Source organism: Sus scrofa, chromosome 9, assembly GCF_000003025.6.
Source record: "Sus scrofa isolate TJ Tabasco breed Duroc chromosome 9, Sscrofa11.1, whole genome shotgun sequence".
Lineage (NCBI taxonomy): Eukaryota > Metazoa > Chordata > Mammalia > Artiodactyla > Suidae > Sus > Sus scrofa.
In genome coordinates, this window is record NC_010451.4 from 127,894,305 (window position 1) to 127,918,258 (window position 23,954).

Here is a 23,954-nt window from a genome sequence, read left to right on the forward strand (position 1 = left end):
GTCTGTTTTTTGTTTGTTTTCACTGTTTTATCCATAGCATTTGTTGTAATCCTTACTCTCCCTGAGTGCTCAATAAATCTTTGTTGAATTATAACTGATAAAAATTAACTTCAAATAAAAGAGGTTCAACTTTATATATTTTTGAATGAGAATGCATTACCTCTTAATGAATCTGTGTTTTTCCATTCTTATATGAACATGGTGAGAACTTGGAACGTGGAAAATTCCAAATCATCAGAGATGGTTTTCTAAAAACTATTTAATTAATAAAGTTGTGTGTTTTTTAACAATCTCAGCCAAAGATTTACTGCTACTGACGTGCTCTAGCAGTTCTTACATTATAAGTAGTTGAGGGAAATTTTAAAGCTTAGGTTAACATAGTGATTGTGGAGAGAAAATGATTTTAGTGAAACCCTACGTAATCTTTCTCTCTTGCAATATTTTGATTTGTTCAGTCTTGTATGGTGATAAAGCACTGAATTATATCTCACTTGCCCCTGCCACCAAGTCCTGTGTAACTTCGTTTATTTCTCTGGATCTTTGTTTTTTTACATGCAAGATAAGACTCTTGTGTCCTTTTAAGTCTCTATAAATGCAAGGAATTAATTTACAAGATGGTGCTTGTGGAAGAAAACTTGTTTATTGTGTGAACTAAATTTGATCGGGTTATTTTTTTGAAGCCCTTAAGATACCATTGCAATAATCAAAGATTTTCCAGATCTTAATTTAAGTAGGAAATTTTTATTGTTAATTTTATTGTTAATATATCCCATTCCTTCTCCGTATCTTTCTCCTCTGAGTTTCCATTCTGTTTCAGATCATTTGGGACCATTGGCAGGGCATTGGAGAAATTCTTCTTTTCTAACTTTTCTCAGAAGTTAAGAAAAAAATTCTGTAGTCGAAATCTCACTGGAGACAAGATGTAAATTTCCAGTTTATTTTTTGTCCTGTGATACGTCAATGATACGTTTATATGACATTACCCGGTAACATTTTCCCCTACTCCCAACTATTCCAGATCTATTCATTCATTAAAGTTCAACCAAATGTCACGTTCTGCTGAAATACCTATCTCCTTTTGCTGTGTGCTGTTTCGTTTCAACTCTGCCATTCTTTTCTGTAGCACCCCTCTTGTCATCTGACTGTCATCTGTGGCTGGACTGTTAATCTCACAAGGGCAGATGCTGTATCTTGTTCCCTGTTAAATCTTCAGATCAAATGATATTCAAAAACAGTAAAAATATTGACTGGATTAACAAATTAATGAATTAAACTGACAACTTGAGTCTTTATCTTTTAAAGACATTTTCTTTGGTACACCCCCCTTTCCAGATACTTACCCAATATGCCCTTTATTTCTTTTGTTATTATTATTATTTTTAAAATTACTCAATTTTATTACATTTACAGTTATACAACGATCATCACAACCCACTTTTATAGCATTTCCATCCCAAACCCCCAGCACATCCTGCCACCCCCCAAACCTGTCTCACTTGGAGACCACAAGTTTTTCAAAGTCTGTGAGTCAGTATCTGTTCTGCAAAGAAGTTCATTGTGTCCTTTTTTCAGATTCCACATGTAAGTGATAGCATTTGATGTTGGTGTCTCATTGTCTGACTGACTTCATTTAGCATGATAATTTCTAGATCCATCCATGTTGCTGCAAATGCCATTATTTCTTTCCTTTTTAATGGCTAATATTCCATTGTGTATATGTACCACATCTTCTTGGTCCACTCCTCTGTCGATGGACGTTTAGGTTGTTTCCATGTCTTGGCTATTGAATATGGTGCTGTAATGAACATTGGAGTATATGTGTCTTTTCCAGTCATGGGTTTCTCTGGGTAGATGCCCATGAGTGGGATTGCTGGATAAAATGTTTCTGAGGAATCTCCATACTGTTTTCCACAGTGATTGTACCAATTTACATTCCCACCAACAGTGTAATAGGGTTCCCTTTTCTCTACACCCTCTCCAGCACTTATTGTTTGTAGACTTCTTGATGATTGTGCCCTTTATTTCTACTAATCCCTATAATTTGTACCTATTGAAAAGACAATTCTGCTAAAATTAAAAGGCAATGTTTATACTCTAGCCCCAGGTTATTTATTGAATGAATGAATGAATGATGAGACAATCAATCAAAGCTTTTCCTACTTATTTAGAAGCCTTTTAAATTTCTTCTGTACTCTACTTGTATTTCTCTATACAATTACAACCAAATGATGCTGAGATTAATGTTGTCTGCTCTAAGCAGAGTGAGAGTTGTGAATCTGTTCTGGTAGGTACCAAGAGTTAATGAATGCTCCAAATTCCAGGGGGAGCTCAGGGAAACAGGAGCCTCTATTAAGTTTCAAGTTTGTGGTGGGGGTAGTAAGAATGTATAAAAAAGAACAAAAAGTTGAGGACCTTTTCCCCAAGTCTTTCTGTTGTATTTCTGTAATTCATGGAACACTCTAGGAATTGTAGGTGGTAGTCAATGGGAAAGTTCTTAATCACAGTAGTGATTCCTGTTATCACAAAACTAGGAAGAAACAGAATAGAGCTCAAGAGGAATGCTGTATATACTTGAGGTAGCCTAGGCTAAATGGAATAAAACTACATGAGGATAGATTAAAATTGGGCCTTGGACCCAAGACTTGAGCTCAAAATAAAGAGTGGAAAACATTTTGTTGTTCCATGTTACATGTTTCTTGAATATCTAGCTGTGGCATCAGTCACTGTTGCAAAGGCCTAGTCAAGAATTGTGGCTTTGTCCTTAATTACCTCTCCTAGGAGAGAAAACAAATGATAGGATGTCTTGGTACATTTTTTGGATTAATGAGTGATTAAAACAGTATGCTCTGAGCTTAGTCTTGTAGCGTTGTTCAACTGAAAGAGTATAATACCAGAACTGGAATATCAACCAAGAAGTTGCTTGTTAATGCAGAATGTAATAATGAGGAATCAAACTATGAAGTCATAGGAATGGAGGTGAGAAAAATGAAAGAGGGCACTGTGATGGTGAGAACACAGGGAAGACAAAGGCAAATACTATGCGATGTAATTTACTGAGTGTGCAACAGACTAGATCTCAGGCAGAAAAGCTCCTTTCAGCTGAAGAAAAAGGTTTGAAAGTTTTCAAAATATATGCTATTTCTAAGTCAAATATATAAAACACATTTTCTTAATTTACCGTGTTTTTTAATTTCTTCTACATTTATTTCTTAACTCTCTTATCCAACTTTAAAATAAAAATACACATTAATTTCATATGAACTTTCATTTAACCATTAGTGTAGCTTCACAAAGCCTTGAACAGTAGATCAGAAAATATGTATAATATGCCTGGAACAGTAGCTGGCGGAGTAGGTAATTGACAAATGTTAATTTTCCTAAGGATTTGTGCCTTTTAAAGGGGCTTGATATGTTTCCAATAGGACTAAGTTTCAAGCAATAGGGGCCAAATAATTCCAAATTTCAGAATGAGCAGTATTTGATCCCCTTTTGCAGGATGTCAGAGAAGATGTGATCAAGTAGAATCAAGTTTGCCATTCTTAGCTCCTCACCCCCCTTCAGATGTGAAATGGTGGAAAGTGAAGCAGCTTGGAGTCACTGGAAATTGAAGGTTTTCCTGAGGAGAATTACTGTGCTACGAGGGCCACTCATGTCAAGGGATAAGTAGAAGTTTTTCCCTTCACTGTAAACATAGTGAGAGAGGATTTGTGAAGGTCACTTGAAGAGTTTTGTGTGGATCCCTTAGTTAAAGGGACATAGAGACTTATATTTGATTAACTCACAGAATCAAAAGAAGACCCCAGGACAGAAGCTGACTAAAACTCTCCATGGCAAAGGAGCTGAGGAGTGTTTGGGAAGTGAATTCTTTGAGAATGGGTTGAGAGTTAATGATTTTTTAGGGAGCAGAAGTGAAATCTGAAGTAGAAATTTTCTTCTAGAATTGTCTTGAAAAGAAATTTCAAAGCTTCTTATAAGAGGCTAGGCAGCCTCAACAGAAAAATCCTAAAGTGACTACTTGGCTACAGAAAAGGGTCATGTGTTATTAGCTGGAAAGTGTTGCCTGAACCAAAGGGACGTGTACAGTAAATCCCCGTAGAGTCCTCAAGAGGGAAAGAGACAACCTGTAACTCTGGCATCAGACAGAAGAAACTAATAGCAGATTATATTGCTGTCAGTGAGGGAAGACATTTCTTATCTCTTACCTCTGCTTTCCATGCATGCCTTCAACCTTGGAGGAATCAGAGGCAGTCTAATGAATGGAAGAAGGAAAACAAACATTCTAGGTCGGATTTCCACTTTCATTAATGATGGAGTTTGAAACAGAACCAACTCACACAGAGAGCAAGGCCAAAATACTTTAAAGTGATTAACTTAATAACAGGAGAAAGCCAACAAAACATTGAAAATATGTAGGGCCAACATTTGGGAGGAGAAAACACAGAGAAATAATTGCAGCATTTGGGGCTTCTCTTTCCTTAGAGATGTCTACCAAGAAGAGATGGCTTGGAGGGTGAGAAAAAGAAAAATGGATTTGGACAATCTCAGGAAGATCTAGACAAATCTATAGATATGATGATATATATCCCAGGGAACTTTATACATATGTATGTTGTTATGTATAGCAGCAGCCTTTTTAGTGGACGTTATCAAACAAATGCCATAAATTATGCAGAAAAAAGACAATAGTAAAACAAGCATGAAGAAGAATAAAGTTGAGAAGTAATACTACTATATTTTCAAACTTACTATAAACTGGTTTTTGGTTTATACATAGCAAAACAGATCAACAGACCAAAGGGAAGAGTCCAGAAACAGACTCATGCTTATACCATCACTTGGCTTTTTTTTTTCTTTTTTTCTTTTCTTGCCATTTCTAGGGGCGCTCCCATGGCATATGGAGGTTCCCAGGCTAGGGGTCGAATCAGAGCTGTAGCCACCGGCCTACGCCAGAGCCACAGCAACGCGGGATCCGAGCCGCGTCTGCAACCTACACCACAGCTCATGGCAACGCCGGATCGTTAACCCACTGAGCAAGGGCAGGGATCAAACCCGCAACCTCATGATTCCTAGTCGGATTCGTTAACCACTGAGCCACGATGGGAACTCCTGGCTTTTTTTTTTTTTTTTGGCCTTTTAGTGCTGTACCTGCAGCATATGGAGGTTCCCAGGCTAGGGGTCTAATCAGAGCTACAGCTGCTGGCCTACACCAGAGCCACAGCTCTGATCCAAGCCATGTCTGTGACCTACACCAGAGCTCATGGCAATGCCAGATCCTTAACCCACTGAGCGAGGCCAGGGATTGAACCCGCAACCTCATGGTTCCTAGTTGGATTCATTTCCACTGCACCATGACAGGAACTCCTGGCTTTTCTTTTTTTAAACAAAGATGCTGATATAATTCAATAAATGATATTAGAGCAACTTTATCCCTTTTGGAAACTCACAACATACATTATAGACCTACAGGTGAGAATTAAAACTGTAAAGCTCTTAATAAAAACAGAATATTTTCTTGACAATAAGGTGGACAAAGATCTCGTGTTAGGAGAATTATCCCAGTTCTGGAGACAAAAGCGTAGACAAAATAAAAAGAAAAAAGAAAAAAGAAAATAAGTGTAGGGTAAACCTTAATGAAAAATTACTGCATAAAACAACACCACCAATAATAATATGTTTGGCAACGTATAATATATGAGTTAAAATATATGATAACTATGGCATTTAAGTTAAGGATTCAAATTTAAATTAAACTTTAAAGATATAAGGATAACTCTAGGTTGATGACTGAGAAAATAGCAAAATGTATACTGTTACCAACCTGGTAGTGGGGAAATAAATGGAATAATTTTAAAAAATTCATTCTAAAAAAAGACAAGAAAAGAGAAAAAATGAAAGAGACAGGATAATTATAAAAATAGTTAAAGAGGTATATTTAACATAAATAGATGAGTAATTACATTAAGTATAAATCAAATACTTTAGTTAAAGGACAGAGAATGTCAAATTGGATAAAAGTACAAAAGCTAACTATATACTGCTTATGGTACAAACACTTAAAATATAAAGACATAGATACTGGGAGTCAAAGAATGAAATAAAGATATACTGTTAAAAACCATGAGTTCCTGGAATTTCTGTCATGGCACAGGGGAAACGAGTCAAACTAGGAACCATGAGAGTGCAGGTTTGATCCCTGGCCCTGCTCAGTGGGTTAAGGATCTGGCATTGCTATGGCTGGGGCATAGGCTGGCAGCTACAGCTCTGATTAGAGCCCTAGCCTGAGACACTCCATATGCTGTGGGTGTGGCCCTAGAAAAAAGACAAAAAGACAAAAAAACAAAACAAAACAAAACAACAACAAAAACATGAGTTCCCTAGTGGCCTAGTGGTTAAGAATCTGGCATTGTCACTGTTGTGGTTCAGGTCACTGCTGTGGAGCAACTTCAGTCCCAGGCCTGGGAACTTCTGCATGTTACAGGGGCAGCAAAAATATATAATGATGATAATAATAATAATTTATAAAACGCTGTTAAAGCTATATTATTAAATTAAGTGGATTTTAAGACAAAAGTTTACCACAGATGAAAAGGATCAGTTCAGAATCACATAAGGTTCCACTCATTAGGAAGATAGAGTAGTACTAAATTTGAATGCACCTAACAATATAACTTCAAAATATAGAAAGCAAAAATTTGCAGAGACATAAGGAGAAATAGGCAAATGCACAATTATTGTAAGAGACTTTACTACACCTCTATTAATAGCTGAAAGAAGAAGTAGACTGAAAAAAGTAGAAAGACTATCAAAGATTTGAACAATGTGATTAAGTAGCTCATTGACATATTGGAACAAAGCTCCTAACAGTTGTAGAATATGTATTATTTTCTAGTACTAAAAGAATATTTGCAAAAAATGACTTTTTCCTGGGCTATAAACAAGTTGCAACAAATTTCCAGGATTAAAATTATTTAGAGAATGTTCTCTGGGTACAGTAGAAATAAGATAGAAGTCAATAGAACGAAGATAATTAAAACATTAGGTAGAGAAATAGAAAAGGGAGCCAGCCCTCTCTTCCCTTTTCTTTCTCCTTGTTGAGTCCTATAGGCTCTTAACCTGGGGCCAGGCAGAAGTTGGGGAAAAGACCAAGTTTTAACTTTAAATGCCTTTGAAATGTGTCTATTCAGCCCAGACCTGAATAGACAGAATATTTAGTAATGTCAATTACTCAAACAAATCTGTTCCAGGTAGTAAAAATGACCCTTATTATCAAAATAGGGAAAAGTTATAGCATTTGCTAGATTTCAATCAATGGGGAAAGGAGAAAACAATATATAAAGCAAAAACAAGACAAGTGGCGAAAAATGAAATGCAATTTTTTTAATACAGCACCATTTGAGACCTGCTTGTCCAAAGAAAACACCTACATCATGGCTTTCTCTAGCTTTACCAAAAAAATATGCTAAATGGAAACTAAAAAATAAATTAGACTTTATTTTCTTAACACTAACAATTCATAGCACTCTGGAGGTATCTATTTGATTGCCTGGTGTTTAATGCTATTACAGTGGCATTTGGTAGTAAATGAACAAAATGCACAACCAGCCTCATAGAAACTTTAGCAAACCTAACCCTAGATTGGACAAACGGTGTGGTTAAGTGGGTAGAAATAAAAAGATTGGAATAGAGGTAGATTTCCTGTGTTCTAATTCTGGTTCTGCTGCTTACTATGTATGTGATTCTGGGTAAATTTCTTAACCTTTCTTTGCCATAGTTTCTAAATTTAAAATGAAATGATAACAATAGGATTTTGTTGAGGATTTTTAATAAGATAATATATGAAAAATGCTGGCATAAACTAAGCACTCAATAATTAGTTATTATGTATTTGCTATCTCTCTTGCCTTGAGGAAATACCTCTAGAACAATTTGTATAGCTCTAAATCATTATTTTCAGTATCTACCTAATAGACCATTGTATAGATGTACCATTGTATGGAATACCCTGTATTGATGAAAATACTCAGTTATTTGTGATGAAAAACACACTGATCATGAAACGAGTTGCTGTGACTCATATGTTGAATCATTGAGATGAGTCCTGTCATGTAGTTTCTGCAATGATTTGGAATAATTTTAATGTGAATGTATCTCGTGCAAGAAAAAGGAGACTCATGATAGCCCCTCCCAGCCACACCTTCAGCAGCATCTTTTGGGTGGTTGGTGATGGTCCCTGCATAGTTGTCTACTGCTCTGCAGGATAGAATGGAAGGGGGAGGGCAATAAGAGAAACTGAATCTTTACTGCCAAGACTTCTCTATGCAAAATGGAAAAATGAACAATGTTTTTGGCATCAAACCCTATATGTTTTCCTTGATTGAATGTGGAAGAATTTTCTCTCTTCTTCATTTATAATTTATTCCCTATTGCCTAGACTCAAAATTCTGTGACTTACAATTCAGATAACTAATTCTGTGGCCCATGCCTGTCTTCCAAATCTTCTCTTATATCATGCTCTTGCCAACCTGGAACACGTCATCTTTTCCCAACATCCCAAGGGAAACTTCTTCGAAGCCTTCTCTCTTTCCTGCTTCCCTTTCAGTACAGATCTCCTCTTCTCTCAACTCATGTCATACATTAAATCTCTGTCGTGACTTCTTGCATTTTTTCCTTGGGTTTTGTGGCAATGTGGTTGCACGTTTTATGGCTTCTGTTAAATTATAAGCTTGTTGAAAAAAAAGCATCTTTTATTTCTCAAATTGAATTAGTATATTGCTTGCATATATTTTATGCTCAGTAATATTTTTAAAAAAAATGAGTGAGGAGGAGTTCCTATTGTTGCTCAGGGGAAACAAATCTGACTAGTATTCATGAGGACACAGGTTTGACCCCTGGCTTTGCTCAGTGGTTTAAGGATTCGGCTTTGCCGTGAGTTGTGGTGAAGGTCATAGACTCTGCTTGGATCTGGTGTTGCTGTGGCTGTGGTGTAGGCCAGTGGCTACAGCTCTGATTCGACCCCTAACCTAGCCTGGGAACCTCCATATGTCATGGGTGTGGCCCTAAAAAGACAAAAAAAGAAAGAAAGAAAGAAAAGCTAAAATGAGTGAGCATATAAGCTAAAAAAAGTTGTAAGGTAGTTGCACTTTTATGTAAATAATTAAGAACACCTATAAGAGGAGCATCATCACCCTGCCTAACTGATTGTTAGTTCACAGCTAGGTAGCTATGGTTGCTAGTAAGCACAGGAAATATGAATGGTTGTTTGAATTTCAGAAGCGCAAGAAATATTCAAATTAATCAAATCACTTAGAATAAAAGACATCAAAATAAATATATTTTATTTAGATGAATTAATTTATTGAAGTACTCTTATTTACATTTAACATATTTTAGAAAATATTTCCAGGAATAAGGTAGAGTATTAAGACCATGTGCTTTTTATCTTGGGAACTACCAAAACTATTCATCTAATGCTTTCTTCATTTGTGTATTTTAATCGTTCATTAAGCATCTTATATATGAGAGATTTGCCTCATACCTAAAACAATTTGAGTGCATCCTTTCTAGGGGTTTATGCATTTCATTTTAGAAAAGGATTGCAAATATCTTTTAATTAATTATACAATCATTGAAAGAGCAGCATCCTTTTTTTAAAACCCACATTCTACGTTGGCTTTCTTTAAGACTGCATTTTCTGTAAGTATGAAAAGAACAGAAATTTTGAAGAATTTTATTAATTATACAAGCTCAGAGCAGGATGAATCGTATAAGTAGAAATGATTAATTAAATTGGCTGCTGTCCAGTTAAAATCATTCACAACTGGACTGTGAAGTGGTAGACTAGCTGGCGAATTGCTTGGAGACAAAGTTAATGGCCATGTTTGTCTGAATTCCTGGTTCCCAGTGTAAAACTAATGTTCAATAAATGTCTGTTAAATCAACAATGCATACGTAAATGCGTAAGCTTTTAGCCAGCTTTAGAATTGGAAGTGACATACTAGCCCATAGAACAAAACAATAACTGCCCTCTCCAATTATTAGACTAAAATTAAATTCAGAATATGACTGGGGAGTTCCCGTCGTGGCGCAGTGGTTAAGGAATCCGACTACAAACCATGAGGTTGCGGGTTCCATCCCTGCCCTTGCTCAGTGGGTTAAGGATCCGGCGTTGCCATGAGCTGTGGTGTAGGTCGCAGACGCGGCTTGGATCCCGCGTTGCTCTGGCTCTGGCGTAGGCTGGCAGCTACAGCTCCGATTAGACCCCTGGCCTGGGAACATCCATATGCTGCGGGAACGGCCCAAGAAATGGCAAAAAGACAAAAAGAAAAAAAAAGAGTATGATTGGGATGGTTTCAATCAATTGTCCATTGACATTTTATGAAATATGATTAGTTTTAAATAGACTGGAATTTTACTTGTGTATTTCATTTTACTTGTGTATTTTTTCATATTTCATTCTCACCTATCACACTTGTTTAGAGATTATTGTTTCTACTTGGACATAATTTGATTTTTGGTCAGTGATGATTCAGATGGGCATCTTTAGGTGATTCAGAGATGTGTGCTGCACCCAGGTGACCTATCATTTTCGGAATACCTTTTCCAGTTCTGACACTGCCCAATTTTGTCTAGAATGTGAATCTCATTAAGTCACAGGTCCTATGGCTCCTGGCCAGCAGGAACTTATTTATTTCACATGTAAAATTAACTTATAAAATTCTAACCTTTATGTGGATAAGCCAGACTGGTAGCTAAAAGAAATATATGAGGATCAGTAATGGGCACTTCCTCTCCATTCCTTCATGCACGATAAAGAAAGGGTATAAAGTCTGTCATATTTTTACTCTAAAACTATTGTTCTCACTGTCACTCATCAGTTGAACCTTATTGGCCATTCACTATTTACATAGCCCTGTATTAGTAATTGACAAAGAGAAACCCTACTTTTGAGGGGTTTAAAATCTAATGAGAAACACATGACACAATATAAAAAAGTGAAAATGACAATACATTTATTTTTATATTAAATTCTAAATGGATGTGTCTAAATACTTATCTGTGCTAAGCTAAGTCACTGAAATTTGAGGTGCTGCATTCCACTAGAATCAATCTTATAAGTGCTGTGGGCATTTAGCCCAAGTTGCTGTGGCTGTAGCATAGGTCAGCAGCTACAGCTCTGATTCAGCCCCTAGCCTGGGACCTTCCATGTGCCGCAGATGTGGCCGTAAAAAGACCAAAAAAAGAAAGAAAAATTCCTCTCAACTTCTTAGCCCCATTATCTACTGCCCTCTTCCTCTTTCTACTCCACTTCGAAGAAGGGTTTTACTCTTTCCAGTTTCGTCAATTATCAAAACACTCCAATCTGGTCTACCCCCAAACTCTTCAACTATTGTCAAAAAGGTCAGCAGCAATTTCCTTGTTATTTAATCTAGTTATTACTTTAAAAGCCTTATCTTAGCTAACCTCATCATAACATTTCAAATTATAAATTATTCCCTTTTTTTTAAAACACTGTCTTCCCTAGGTTTCCATAATGATAGCATATCCTCCTCAAAACATACCTTTTCTTTTTAACAGAACCCAGCATTTTTCCCACATAGCTGGTGATGCTCTGTTCAAGTAAAGTTATCCCATTTTCTACTACCAGTGATTGACTTAGGAGAGTACCTGCGACATTAAACTGGCTAGTAATGTATCAGGAGAACTCTGGTAGAGGGGTATTGCCAAGCCCTCCTAGCCCTTGAAAGCCTGTGTGAAGAAGGGATGACTAAAGCTCTGATAGTCATTTTCTAACTAAGAAGGCGAGGCAGTAATATCGTAGTGGTTGAGAGTCTAGTGCTGAAATTCCAGCTCCCCACTATGCTATATGATAATTAAGTCCCTTAATCTCTCTGTACTAACCTTTCCCTATCTATAAATTAGGAATGATGACAATATTTCTAACTGCCTAAGAAGGTTATAATGAGGCTTAAATAAGTTAACTTTTCCAAAACAGTGGGGTATTTGTTCAAACCACCTGTGAACAAAAGCCAATATAGTGAAGAGTAGACAGCAGGAAAGAGTCTGGGTTCTGGCGGCCTCCTAAGCCACTGAACTGCCCACTTCCATGTAAGTTGTCTTATAGATAATAAATCCCTACCTTTGAATCTATATTTAGTAGACTATTCTGTTATTTTCCATTGAAAACATCCTAAATGACGCCTCCCACTCTCCTAGTTTCCTCTTCTTATGTATTTGGTTTCTCCTCTTCGTCATATCTAAAGATGCCTCAGGCATTTTCTATCCTTTGGCTTATAGGGGATGCATAACTGCTCCATTGCTAGGCCCACTCCCCAGGCGTCTCATCAAGTTTCATGGCCTCAACTACTATATAATAATGACTTTAAATTATAAATGTAAACACAAATCTCTCTTCTGAGCTCAATTCATACATAAAAGTTTATCGTATCTCCATATTCATCTCAGAGGCAACTCAGGTTCAACATTTTGAAAAAGTTCTCATTGTCTCTCTTCCCATCAGCTCCAAAGCCAGTTTCCCATCCATACTGCCTTCCTTAGTGAATTCATCACCATCACCCTAGTGGCCCAAGCCACAAATTCAGGTATTATTCTTAATTCCCTTCTCCTTTATCCATCCATATCCAAATCAACTATTCGGTCTTGTTAAAAAATTCCAGGAGTAGCACAGAGACCACTATGTCTGGAGCAGAGTAAGCAAAGAGGAGAGTCTAGATGGAGATAAGTTCAGAGAGATAAAGGAAGGGCCATAGCACAAAGCCCCCCTCCCCCCATGATGAAATGGGAACCCATAGAAAGGAGAGGTCAGGTCTTAAACAAAAACATAACATGATCTGCTTTGTTTTTAAATAATAGGCTGAAGGGGTCAAGGACAAAAGCAGGCAGACAAATTAAGAAGCTAATAAAAGAATGCAGACGAGCAATGAAAGAAGTTTGGAAGAATCGATATGATTTGTTAACAGATTTATGTGAGCTGAAAGAGAAATAGAGGGATCAAAGATTATGTCAAGGTTTTGGTCCTGAGTAACTGGAAGTACAGAGTTACTATTTACTGAGATAGGGAAAGATTGCACAAAGAGCCAATTTGGGGAGGGTGTGAGACATGTTTATTTTTTAATATATTAAGTTCAAGATGTTGATTAGTAACATAAGTGGAGCATTTGTGTGGACTGTTCAGTATACAAGTATGGATTCAGGACTGGAAATATAAATTTGGAAATCATTAGCACATCGATGAAATATAAGATTATGAAACTGGATGCATAATCAAGGGTCTGAGTATAGAGATAAAAGAGAAGTCATCTAATGACTGAGCCCAGGAGTATACCAATATTCCTCAGAGCATCTGAGGAACAAAAGACATTGAGTGAGATTAGATAGTAGGAAAGCCAGAAGAATGTGATAGGCTAAAAGTGAAGAAAGCTTAACAAAGAAATTGAAGCAAGCAATTATGTCAAGGCTGCTGATAGGTCAAGTAAGATGAAGTTGAGAATTGACCTTCAGGTTTAGCACCATGGAGGACAGCAAATAGTGTTGGCTAGATAAATTCCACCTAACGGACTCAGTTTAGACTTTTCCTGGTTTGGAAAGTCTTCCATGATCCTGCAAAAGTGGTTAAGGACCCCTGATGTATGCTGTATCACAGTTGTCATTTTACACTCATCCCAAGGTTTTGAAGTTACCATGTTACTTCTCTGTTTTCTCCTCTAAACCATATGTGCGTCAAAGGCAAGGACTGGCGTGTGATCACTGCTGTACCTTGCACAGTAACTGGCAAAGAGTAGGAATAATATTTGCCAAATGAAATTTAAGTGAATTGCCTATCATTTGTGCCAGAAGGACATCCCTGCCGGGTGAAAAAAAAAAAAGAGGGTGTATATATAACAGGGAGTAGCCAGATCTAGCAAGTATCAATGACACATCCTTGAATGACAAAGACTAATATTTTTACCTCATTTGGTTTACTTCCGATTCAGAGAAGCTTGTTAGGACAATACAAAATGAGCTACTAATAGAATATTTAGGTGTGCCAGTTACCTAAGGGCAGGAGAACAGCCCAAAGCCAGCTTAGCAACTTAGTGAGCAACTGTCATTAGTCAGCCATGGCCACCTCAACAATACCTTATCAATGGATAGCTCATAATTTTCCTAAGGTTTTCATGGACATGTTGTTAACTAAGGGAATGAAAACTAAGGTTTTCATGGAAGTGTTCTTAACTAAGGGAGTGAACATGGTTCAGTTCTAAACACCTACTAACTGAAACATTGTTCAAGGCTTCATGGAAACCAAATGTTTTTATTGGAATCAAGAAGTCTAAGTCAGTTTCATTCTCGTTTCTAAATACTTATGTAATTTCTTATTTCCTTTCAGAGTGGAAATATTTCTAAAAATAGGCTGTAGGACTACTGTAATATTAATTAAATTAGCAATTACAAAATCATGTTATTGATAATTACAAGATTAAATAGTAATTGTAGTAGGTCATTTTAATTTTAATGGAAATAAATTGTATAGACTAATAATGAAAACTGTCCTAACTCTATGGGTTTATAGGACTTATGGAAAGCTGGTTAAGTTACATTTATTTCTATAGATGAGAGCAGACCTTTAATTTTGAACTTCCATGTATTAAATTAATCTTGAACAGTCTACGCCTTACTAAATTACTAGGTTACTTTTTTAAAAAAGCGTCTTTAACATACTAATGTTTATATTATATAGCTATGCAATTACACCAAGATCTCTCACATATCTTTCTCTCTGTGTATATGTGTGTATATGTCATATATATTTGACAACACCTAGTATATATAATCCTAGAAACAGCACTGAGGCCATTACGCCTGGAACAGATTGCAACAAAGGAGACAGATCACATAGAGAATGTGTGCGTGTATTTATATAAGCTATAAGCTATAAAAACTCTTGCTAGGTTGAGCATAATCGTACAGTATGACATGGATTAACAAAACATAAAAGCAAAAGTTCTCTAAAATTTCTTAGGAGTGGCTTATAGAAGAATATGAAGAGTGGCCATAGGTGAGTTTCTGTCGTGGCTCAGCAGTTAATGAACCCAACGAGCATTCATGAGGATGCAGGTTGAATCTCTGGCCTTGCTCAGTGGGTTAAGGTTCCGGCGTTGCCGTGAGCTGTGGTGCGGGTTGCAGGTGCGGCTCAGATCCAGTGTTGCTGTGGCTGTGGCATAGGCTGGTGGCTTCAGCCCTGATTGGACCCCTAGCCTGGGAACCTCCATATGACGTGGGTGCAGCCCTAAAAAGACAAAAAAAAAAAAAAATAGTGACTACAAAGATGATTCATTTATAAAAATTACATTACCAGAAAGTATTCATCTGAATAAATATTGATCCTTCCAAAGTAACATTGGTGGCTATAAGTTTATCCACTGCTAGTTCTACATTTTCTATCTTCTATAGGAATTATGAATGATGCAGTATATGCTAAGGGAATTAATGTATCACAACATATTCATTTTGATGCACTGGGACTAGTGTTAAAAATCCTTTTCCTTCTTTATGGTTATATAGACTTCTTAAAATATCTGTATAGTGAGGTCCCAGTTTGAAAATATAATCTTTGATCATTCCATTTGCATGAGATTGAGAAAATTTATGGGTAGAATTCACTTAGGATCCATTCTGCTTATATTGCCTTTCCTACTACTCTCCCCTCTTTTTCTAGAACTTGTGCTACAACATAGTGAAGCAAAAGAGAGAAAACCCTCAACATCCAAACCAAAACACAGGCAGACAAACCAAAACACCTGTAACAACAACCAAACTTATTTTGACCTTATTATCAGAATCTAAACCACTCAACATAAAGTGGCCTCTCCTGCACCAACCCAGTTTTATTATCTGTGGAGTTTTCAGACCTTCCTTCATCAAAATTGGCTTATTTATTTGTTTGCTTGTTTGTTGTCTCCATAGTCCTCCTACTTTTCTTTCTCACAAGGGTTGTTTCTTCATAAAAGCAACAATTTTTTTCTTTATGAAAATATGACCTCTTGTTCACTCCTCTGTGCTCTGTGCCCAGAATAATGATTAATATACACTGAGGGTTTGGTAAATATGAGCTGAATGTATAAGGATATGAATGAATACTCAAATGATATACAAAATAAAGTGCTACATACATTATTGCTTCTTTCAAAATGCTATTGGCTTCTGAAATAATACTAGAGAGCAATTTTCTTTTTTTTATCAGCTAATGCTTACTTTCCCCTATCTCCTTTCCTAATACCTCTCCAATTCCTTTTTTTTTTTTTTTTAAGGCCACACCTGCAGCATATGGAGATTCCCAGGCTAGGGGTCAAATTGGAGCTGTAGCGTCTGGCCTACACCACAGCCACAGCAACATGAGATCCAAGCCACATCTGCAACCTATACCACAGCTCACGGCAATGCAAGATTCTTAACCCACTGAGCGAGGCCAAGGATCGAACCTGTATCCCCATGGATGCTAGTCAGATTTGTTTCTGCTGAGCCATGATGGGAACTCCTCGAATTCCATTTTAAACATGGAAGTAAAAGTATCTTCAGTACTCCCTAGTAAAAGTATCTTCAGTACTGAAGTTTGCATTACATAGCTGTGAAATTAGACCAATATCTCAACTTTCTTCCCCGTTCTTCCCCTCTTTCTCTTTCTTCTCTCCCTTCCATGCCTACTTCCTCTTGAATCAACCATCTCTCTTCATTTTCAGGCAGCAAATAAATAAATGCGTCATCAAATTAGAAGAAGAGAATTTCAACTTCCTAATCAGAGACAAAGATTAAGAAACTGATTTCTGTTGCCTGTGCTTGCTACAAGAAAACTGGACAAATACATATGGATAACTTTTTTGAAAAGGTACTAAATCCACCCCACCCCTATTCCCACATTTCTCCTTGAGTGTGGGCTGTACTTAGTGACTTGCTTCTAATGAATAGACTATGGGAAAAAGGGAAAGTAACTTTAGAGTGGAAAAAAATGACCAACACTATCTTAAGGTTGATATCAATGCTAACATCTTCAGTGACTCAGTGTTAATGATATGTACCCTTGCTATGATGTGATAACAGTGGCACTTGACATCTGTGATATTCTTTCTCCAAATCCATCACCCCAGTCTAACAGTGAGAAAAGCACTAAACAAATCCACAATGAGGGACTTTATACAAAATACCTAACCAGTACTTCATGAAAACTCCAAGGTCATCAAAATCAAAGACAGCACGTTGCCACAGACCAGAGAATACTAAGACCAGAGAATGCACTGGCCAAATGCAATGTGGTACCCTGGGCGGGATCTGAAAACAAAGGACATTAGGGAAAAGCTAATGAAATCTGAATAAAGTCTGAAGTTTAGTTAATAGTGGTGCATCAGTATTGGTTTGCTGGGGTTTCCATAGTGGTACACTGGAAACGAATCCAACTAGGAACCATGAGGCTGTGGGTTTGATCCCTGGCCCTGCTCAGTGGGTTAAGGATCTGACATTGCTGTGAGCTGTGGTGTAGCTTGCAGACGTGGCTTGGATCTGATGTTGCTGTGGCTGTGGCATAGGCCAGCAGCTGTAGCTCCGATTGGACCCCTAGCCCGGGAACCTCCATATGCCATGGATGTGGCCCTAAAAAACAAAAATATGTGTGTATATATATTGGTTTGCTGTGATAAATATACTATGGTTATATAAGATGTTAATAGTGGAAATTGGAAATTGTTAACTATTTTTTATTCACTTTGTTGTCCAATTTGCTACATGAATTTGTATGCTTAAAAATATTTTTTATTCAAGAGCAATAAAGAATGATTATAGAAATATCAATCCAGACAAAAATTTACTGATCATCAAAGAACACTATCCTTTTTTTTTTTTTTTTGTCTTCTGTCCTTTTGATGGACATTTACTATAGTCCATTTTTTAGGGAATTATATAAGGAATAAATACTGTAGATGCAAAAGGGTCCATCGTTTAACACTTACATTTATTAAGCTTCATCTGTGAATTCATTGAGTAGATTTATAGTGTCCTAGGATGGTACAAGTTAGAAAGGTTTTGAACCTCAATTTTGGCCTTAGTTAATAAGTAATATTTTTGCTATGTTAGTTCTTTTTCATTTAATTTTTTTTCCATTGGCAGGAGCTTTCAGAGGAACGATTTATGGTTTTGAGAATTGCTGGTTTGCTACTATATATATTCATTAACTGCTAAACACTCAGAGAATGTACGCCTCAGGGAACTGGGTTAATTGTCCATGCTAACCAAGTACAGTGATAAAATGTTTAACAAATGAAATTTTCCACTTCTACTTCCCTTGTAGGAAGTTTATTAGCATTTACAACCACCACGATGTTGGGAATCAACACTTATTAAAAACCACTTTGTGTAGAAATACTGCCAACTTCATGCCAACTCTTGAGGCTGAAGGGATTCATCGGCACTAAGCATGAATAGGCTTTGTTCTCAGCCACTGGTGTTACCTAGACTTTAATTCAGGAGTGACTACAGCAAATACTAGTTCATGAGAGAGCTAAGGCAGACATTTCAGAATCTTGGTGAAGGGTTTTTCTCATTGCAAGATACTTCAGAAAGAAGTGAGAAGTATTGGCCATATAACAAAGTGGCCAAGCTTTGATCTGAAAGCCAATGGTACTGTGTTTCTTATGACAGAGAAATTAAAATGTTACCTTCTTATCTGCCTGTTATAAAGCTGTCATGTATATAATAGGTATAAACTTAATTGCCATTAAGTTTAAAGATTATGGCAATTTGGGAAAGTCATTAAAACTTTCTGAGGATCATTTACCTTACCTCTAGTAAATGGGTAAAAAAATACAAATTTTATAAGTCACTACAAGAAAAAAAAATTTTTAAGCGTTTATTAAAGTGCTTTTAAAAATGTAAAGTGCATGTTTGGTCTTCCTAATTATCTGGTAGATACAGGAGAAGGATGAAGAAATTGGATTCTTCATTTTGACTATTGCCACCTAACCCATATGACTACCAATAAAAGGGATTGCTGAATTGTTTTAATCATGCATTAACCATCCATTGTTAATCTCTTTCAAGAAAACTGAAACAAATGACTCAGGAGAAATCTCTAAGTTTTCATTATGTGCTTTGGTATATAAAAATTGTGGGTTTGCAGGCACAGGATTCTAAATATTTAACTTAATACAAAGCATCTGAATTAGTATTCCCATTTAAATACTTACAGATAATTAGTGCCAAACTGGAATTTTTATTACATATTCCTTTCTTCATTTGGATCTCAGAAGATAAACCAAACCCCTTATTTTTGGTGTTTTTGTGCATGTCTATGTGGGTTTGAGTGTTTTACAAATATTTGGTACTTAGCAGATTTTTTTTTCCAAGCAGATGTTCTTCAAATACTTCTAAGAATTTGTACTTAATCATGATTAAACTAACTTTAAGAACAACATTTATGAATGGAAAACAGATATCATTTCTATAAAAAGAGACATCTCACTAAATTCCTCTAGAAAAATTATAATTTACTTGGCCTTGCTGCAAACTTAAAGACACTATAGAGGTTTATGAAAGACCTTATTTAGCAAGAGTTTCAGGTAAGTAGACTTTTTGAATGCTAAAATTAACCCAGATGTTTTCCGTCTATGTTACACAATTATAAACGTGTGACATGTATGTGTAACTTGGTCCCCATGCTGTGCAGTGGAAAAAATAAATAAAAATTAAAAAAAATAAAAAAAGAAATCTTTAAGGCTAAAAAAATAAGTAAAAATAAATGTGTCACTTGGGAGTTCCCGCTGCGGCACAGCAGGGTTAAGAATCCAACTGCAGGAGCTGTAGTTGCTGTAGAGGGGCGGGGGTAATCCCCTGCCAGAGCAGTAGGTTAAAGGGTCTGGTGTTGCTGCCACTATGATGTAAGTTGTAGGTATGGCTTGGATTCCATCCCTGGCCTGGGAACTTCCATATGCTGCGGGTGAGGCCGTAAAATAAAAAAAAAAAAATGTTTTAAAAATGTGTGACTTTTTCCCTTCTAGAGTCAAATACTGTCCATTCATCCCATACTGACCAAATCCCCATATTTATTTTGTCTGTTTTACCTCTCCAGTACAGATGAGGCCTATGCATTTTTCTGGCTTGGGAAACCACTCATTTTGTTAGATATCTATTTCTGAATTTAAAAATATAGAAGAAGAGAAATTTCAAAAGATCAGAGTTCTACAAAATAGAGAGCTGAAATATGTGTATAAAATACTGCACTGAAATTGTCCGCAGTCATTAACAAATGTGTATCCATTAACTGCTAATTTACCAAATTCATACCACTCAGCAGCACAGTAATGCTGACTAATAAAAAATCAGCACTTTTAATAAGCGTTATGGTATTCTCTGATCTGGTCATGAAAATAATCAGGTGTTCACATGCCCAAGGTGAGTGCTAAAAGGTGCCTCCCAAATTCTTGCACCACCTTTACTTCCCCTGGGAAAGTATGAGTTAAGGGTTAGAAATATTGAGGATAGCAATGCAACTTGAATTTTGAATCTCCTTGCTTTGTCCCTTCATAAACTGCAATCAGTCTGTTGATCCTTATTGGGATAAGTTGAATTATGCCTTTCGGTGAGCTGGCCCTCAGTGTGGTTGGTGTCAAACTCAAATTAGAGTTTAAATCAAAGCTTTTAAAACTAGGGCTAGGTTGAGAAAAGTAATTGGTTACTACAACACATTGAAAATGTCAAGCAGGAGTGCCCTTTATGACTTAGTGGATTAAGAACCCAGCTAATATTCATGAGGATGTGGGTTCGATCCTTGACCTCAGCGCAGCGGGTTAAGGATCTGGCATTGCTGCGAGCTGGGGCCATAGGTCACAGGTGGATCCCATGTTGCTGTGACTGTGGTGTAGTTCAGCAGCTGTAGTCCTGATTCGACCCCTAGCCAGGGAACTTCCTCATGCCACAGATGTGGCCGTACAAAGAAAAAAAAAATGTCATGCAATTGATCACCTAAGATCTAAAAGCTAGACAAAGCATGAATGCTGCCTTCAAATGCTAGCTAGCTCCAAAGTGAAAACATGCACATGAATGTACCAAGAAAATAATGACTGAAATTACATATTTCTTGCCTAAGAACAATCAGAATTTAAGAACTGTGGCAGAGTATCCGATAAAGCTTCCTGAAAAAGTTGGATCTTAAAGAGGGTCTTAAAGAGTGAGTAAAGCTTAGTCAGTGACTCTCAACCCCGGCTGTGCATTCCAGTCGCCTAAGGATCTTTTAAAAACCAACAGAGCCCCACCCTCAGAAATTCTGATTTAATTGGCCTGGGGTGGGGCCCAGGATAGTTTTACAAAGCTCTCAGGTGATTTTAATGGGTGGGCAGGGTTGAGAACCTTGGAGGAAGACAATGAAGAAGAATAAAGGAAGAGGGAAAGTAACAGTTTAAGAACATGTGTCAATTCATTCACCCATTTACTCATTCAATAAAAAACTTTATTGAATGTCTACTGGATGCTAGTCATTGAACTTGATGGCGGGTCAAACAAAATGAGAAATGATGCTTGGAGTTTTCCATCTAGTACAGAGATTCATGTGTAAACAAGTTATTACAATGCAATATGATATATATAATGTACATATATTACACTACAGGAGAATGGGTATCTTTTTTGTTACTTAGAGCACAGGTTCCCAAACCTGTATGCAAATTGGAATCATCTGGGGAGCTTTAAAAAGTACGGCTTTCTGGGTCCCACACCCAGAGATTCTGATTTGATTGGTTTTGGAATCAGAATTTAAAACAAAAACAAAAATAGAACACTTCCCTAGATGATTTCTTGATTTCACGATAGCACCGGACTAGAGGGACTGGCCTGACAGAAGTAAACAGTACCCTTGGGAGTCAGGTTGAATCTCCAGGCAAACCAAGGCTCAGCGAAGCCTGAGTTCAAAGCAGGGCATCTGGGGTCACCACACTGAATGTTGTCCTGGAAAATTCTCTGTGATCTGATAAAAGGGAATTTTTTGAAGTATGCTCTGACAACAAAATGCAGAATGGAATATAAGAGAGTATGCCTGAAAGTAGTTTTATCATTAGGCACAGTAGCCCAGTGCTTAGGATCCCAAGAAAACATTTTAATTTCCTTTAAACTCAGAAGAAAAAAATGAAGTTTAGTATTAACATATTGGTCTTTTGACAAGCACAGTTGTAAAATATAATTTTTTAATTTTTTTTTTTTTTTTTTTTTTTTAAATGGAGGAAGGCGTCCACAGAGGCAAAGTGCTTAGGTCCAACACAAGTCATAATGCAGCCGAGGGTTAAAGTAGCACCCAGTCTCAACTGATTTTAATTTCTATTAGGTATATGATCTGTACAAGCCAGGAAGCATTTGCTTTCCTATTCCCTCGAGGTGTTCCCATCTTGATTTTGCAGAACTGGAATACAAGGACAAGGCTTTTATCTTACTAGAATACCTAGTTCTATGCTGGGGAGAGCTGATTGAATGAATCAAAAGTTCAAAGGGCCATCTGCTTTCACAGGATGCATGGTTTCCCTCCATCGGGAATTTTCTTAGCCCTTTTGTCGAGCTGGAGAACTCTGAGTTATCCTTCAAAACTTACCTAAAGCATTTCTGTGTCATGTGCAACTTTCTCTAGCTCCCCAGCATCTGCCTGAAGTTATCACGGTGACTCTCAATCCATTGGCATTTTCTTCATCCATTGGTATTGCACATCCACCATGCATTTCTTTTTTTTTCTTTGTCTTTCTTTCTTTCTCTCTCTCTCTCTCTTTTTTTTTTTTTTTTTTTTTTTTTTTTTTTTTTGCTGTGCTGGTTAACTAAGAAAATGTATGTATTTTTTTATTTTTTATTTCCCCAATACATTATTTTTTTTTACTGTACATCATGCTGACCCAGTTACACATACATGTACACATTCTTTTTTCTCACATTATCATGCTCCATTGCTAAGGAAGTGTGGGTCAGTCTCTTCCAATATGACCCCCAATATCCTGGTTTATTCGCTCCTTAGATTTTAAGCTCTGGGATCATTCCTAACCATGATGGGTGCCCCCAAATGTATATCTATTAATGTAGTAGATCAATATATTATGAAATGTAATACTCCACAAATCTGGACTATGCTTTGGAAAAGAGTCTAGTAAATGAATTAAAGTTTAGGATAACAACACTGCTTTAATGAAATGACATTAAATTACTTCCCCAGGGGTTTACACTTCACCTAAGACACAAATAAGTGAAGACTGTTAGTTAAAATCTTATAGTTTTTGATAGAACTCAAAGAATTTATTTTTCTTTAATGGTCATAATTGATGGTTCCAAAATAGAAAGGCATCAGCAAGAAACCATCATTCCTTGAGCTTTTATTTTGAACAAAATTTTGGATGTTACAAGCACATGCTGCACTTATTTTTCTGCCAGAGTTGGAAGATGTGTGACCTAGCGTTGGCCACACATCTAAAGAAACTTGAAGAATGTAAACTAATCATTCTAAAATCTATGATAGCCTTTGTTCATGAACTTTTTTTAGCAGATACATCTGTTCACATTTAAATATGCTTCCTTTATCTCAAGTATGATCAGATTAAAGATTTGGCTGTTCATTTGTATTTTCCAGAAAGTACCAAGTTCCAAAGTGCTATTTCAGCTGGGGCACTTGTGTAAAGGCTGGTTGTATTAAAGGAAGAAGAATATTTGAGTTATTTTTAACCTATGAGCTATTTTTTTTAAAAAAATCTAGTCCTTAAAGAGCATTTGCATTCATCGTAAAATAGCCCAGTGTCAGTAATGCTAATTTCACCTCTTTGGACATTATGCTATTGCTTTTTGCAGTGTATGGATAGCTTTAAGTCAAAGGTGATCTCCTCAAAAAAGTAGTTACTTGACTGAGATTCAGAAGGCAGAAGGCGATAGAATTTATTCAACTGAGTAGAGACCCT

General features: G+C 36.7%; 1 protein-coding gene across 6 annotated transcripts in view; it reads left to right on the forward strand.

Moving 5' to 3' along the window:
- PLA2G4A (phospholipase A2 group IVA) overlaps positions 1-23,954 on the forward strand; it is a 311,245-nt gene that overhangs the window by 40,724 nt on the left and 246,567 nt on the right. For 5 of the 6 annotated variants that reach the window (XM_021063825.1, XM_021063827.1, XM_021063828.1 and 2 more), the window contains 2 exons: positions 16,737-16,882; positions 19,393-19,601. The gene's annotated coding sequence lies outside the window, so the exon portion shown is untranslated. The remainder of the gene's footprint in view (positions 1-16,736; positions 16,883-19,392; positions 19,602-23,954) is intronic. The other variant, XM_021063826.1, reaches the window with a different exon arrangement.